We start from the raw sequence: 3,433 nt of genomic DNA, 5'->3' as shown, positions 1-3,433 counted from the left end.
TTCAATGCATAGTTTGCTTGTTTCCTAGTTTCTATGGCTTATATTGCTCAATATAAATTGTGGAAATGATAAGGTACAGTAGGCATTGTGTGAGAAAAATTATGAATCTTGTCTTTGACAGTACCAACGTGAATGATTTGCTTTATCATACTAACCTATCTCACGAAGTTCCATTAATTTTTGTGTGATTGAAGTTTTCAAGTTTTGGGTGAGATATCGATATGAGGAGAATAAGGAGTGACAAGACCATAAGATTGGGGATGCACAAGGCACCCCAAGTTAATATTCAAGGAAGATCCAAGCAACTAAGCTTGGGGATGCCCCGGAAGGCATCCCCTCTTTCGTCTCCAACATTATCGGTAACCTCACTTGGAGCTATGTTTTCATTCGTCACATGATATGTGTTTTTCTTGGAGGGTCATTTTATTTTGTTAGGATTTGCTTGCTGTTATTTATAATAATGTTTTGCATCTTTTGTGTCAATAAAAATGTCAAGTATAGCCTTCACCAAGCTTATTTTGCAAGATATGAGTTGTTGTTTCAAAACAGAAAGTTTATCGCTGTTGCAAAAATTCTGTAGAAAAGTCAGAATGTGATAAAATGTTGAAACTTTTTGCACAATAAGCTATGATAAAATTTCTACAGTGTGGTAATTTTTCAGAATTTTTTAAGTTGAATAAGTATGGATCCTTCTTTATCCTTTACAAAATGTTCTGTTTAGACAGATTGCTGTTATGATTGCGTTGTTTGCATATGTTTGCTAGTTTAATGATTCTACTTGAGGATAGGAGTACTAAATATGCAGAGGCATTTATTATGCAATGTTAAATTATAATTTTAGCGATTTGCTACAATAGAGAATGATAAGGTTATTGCATTGATTTATACTAACTCATCTCACGAGTTCTTGTTGAGTTTTGTGTGGATGAAGTTTTTGAGATTTAGGAAAACCGTGACATAAAAGGAATTAAGGAGACACAAAAACTCAAGCTTGGGGATGCCCAAGGAACCCCAAGATAATATTTCAAGAAGTCTCAAGCATCTAAGGTTGGGGATGCCCCGATAGGCATTCCACCTTTCTTCATCAGCAATTATCGGTTAGCCTCGGTTGAGCCTAAGTTTTTGCTTCTTCACATGATGTGTGCTATTCTTAGAATTTCATTTCATTTTGTTTTGCTTGCTGTTTTAATGAATTACTTAGATCTGAAACTTTTAAATAAGAGAGATCCCTCAAATAGCTACACATTTACTTAACTACTCGCTTGATCTTCACTTATATCTTTTTGGAGTAGTTTGTCGAATACACTCATGCTTCACTTATATTATTTTGAGAGCTTGTTAGTAGCAATGGTAATATATAAATTCAGTCCCAAAGTGGTAGATATTCAAGAGGGATATAATAAAAACTTTCATGTAGATCATTGGATATGATAAGTTTGATTCCTTGCAATAGTTTTGCGATGTGGAGATAATAATATGTGAGTCATGTTGTTGAATAATTATGCTTTAGTAAGAATATTGACATTAAGGTTTGTGATTCCCTATGGAAGCACAAAAGTCAATAGTTATGCAATGAGATTAAATCCTACTTGTGGTGCATTATCCGGTGTTAGTTATGCTCAACGCTCATTTATGTGAATTTTGTTTCTTGGTTGGTTGCTTCTCAATCTATTTGCTAGCCTCCATTTGTACCAAGTGGGAATACTACTTGTGCATCAAAAATCACTAAACCCAGTTTTGCCACATGAGTCCACCATACCTGATGTGGAGCATCCCTCAACCATCACCATGGACGTCACACCACCACCGCAAGGACGAAGAAGACCGATGACAAGAGCTCACACACCGTCGAAACTGAGGTTAACTCTTTCCTCTTCGAGTTTCTTTCGGATTCACACGAGAGTCGGGTTCTACCTCAAATGGAAACATTATGCATTCTTAGGTACTTCGGAGATCATCACAAGGAAGAACGGAGGAGGAATCACCAAGTTCACGGGAGACCCAAGTAGAAGGGGAAGCATCAAGACGTGCGAGGAGATGGAGTTCCCGGACATGAAGCCGCGAGAGGGACCAAGTCCCCTGGACACCCCGGATGCCCGGTCGCGTCGCCCCTGGGTTCCTGGCCACTGCCTGGGCGTCGCTCCATCCTGGCCCGAGTGCCCGGCCCCAAGGCCCCAGGTGCCCGGCCTTTCACCCAACCAGCGCCTGGGTCGCACCCCGGGTGCCCGACCACTTGAGAACGGGTGCCCGGCTTCCTGCCTGAGCCGGCCCAGCTCGCCCCGGGTGCCCGGCCTACCCCGCGCCAGCCACCAGCCCCACCCGGGTGCCCGGGCCTTGGACCCCTGGGTGCCCGGTCCTCCTCCAACCGGCGCCCTTGGCCGGTCCGGGTGCCCGGCCGGTTTGACCCCGGGTGCCCGCACCACTCCAAGGTCCTGCGTGCCTCTTTGGGTTTTTACCCTTGTATCCCCCCTCTCTCCCTCTGTTTGGTCCCTAGACTATATATACCCCTTCCCTAGCTCATTTAGGGGACAACAAAGTATTGGATAGACAAAGAGAGAGCTTTGCTCATCTTCCTCCCATGGAGATCATGACCTTCTAAGGGAGAAGATCCTCTTGTGGATATCAAGACCCCATCCCCATCATAGGATCATCAAGACCTCTTTCCTCATAGGATTGGTATGAACTAGTACCTTGTATCTTTCCTTTGTTGTCCTTGAATCATTGTGATCTCTTGTGTGTTATTGGATCTTGCATATGTGTGATTGGATCTAGTCAATTTGAGTGTTTCCCCTCTCTTGTGTTCTTCATGTTCTTGGGGATTTCCCCTCCAATTCGTGAAAGATCTCCATCTAGGGTTCCACCTTACAACATCTTGGTATCATGAGTCATGGTTTCTCACAAAATTGGAGCCCCCCTTCTTGTTCTCTAGCCTAATTTTGTTGTGTTCTTCTCCAAATTCGAAAATTCCCCACCAAAAATAGCCCCATTTTTTTTTGTGATTTGTTGGTTTGATGAGATTTTGTTGGATTTGATCCATGGATTTGCTTGGTTTCAAGTGGATCTAGCCTTCCCCCTATCCATCTCCACCTTTCCCTCCACGAAATCCACCAATTTCTTCCATCTTCCCACGAATTTTCGCCCAATCCCGTGACCCCCGGGCACCCGGACCTCACACCCCGGGCACCCGGACCCCCCCACCCAACCTCGCTGACCACCCCGGGTGCCCGCACCCCTTACCCCCGGGCACCCGGACCCCCCACCCAACCCCGCTGACCACCCCAGGTGCCCGCACCCCTTACCCCCGGGCACCCGGACCCCCGGGCCATATTCTCCGCCCAAACCCCCTGACCACCCCGGGTGCCTGCACCTTCCACCCCCGGGCACCCGCACCCCCCGAATCAGCCCACCAACATTCACCGTTTTGGCCATAACT

The sequence above is a fragment of the Triticum aestivum genome, chromosome 3B (genome assembly GCF_018294505.1).
Source record: "Triticum aestivum cultivar Chinese Spring chromosome 3B, IWGSC CS RefSeq v2.1, whole genome shotgun sequence".
In the NCBI taxonomy this organism is placed as follows: domain Eukaryota; kingdom Viridiplantae; phylum Streptophyta; class Magnoliopsida; order Poales; family Poaceae; genus Triticum; species Triticum aestivum.
Note: the sequence above shows the minus strand (reverse complement) of the source record.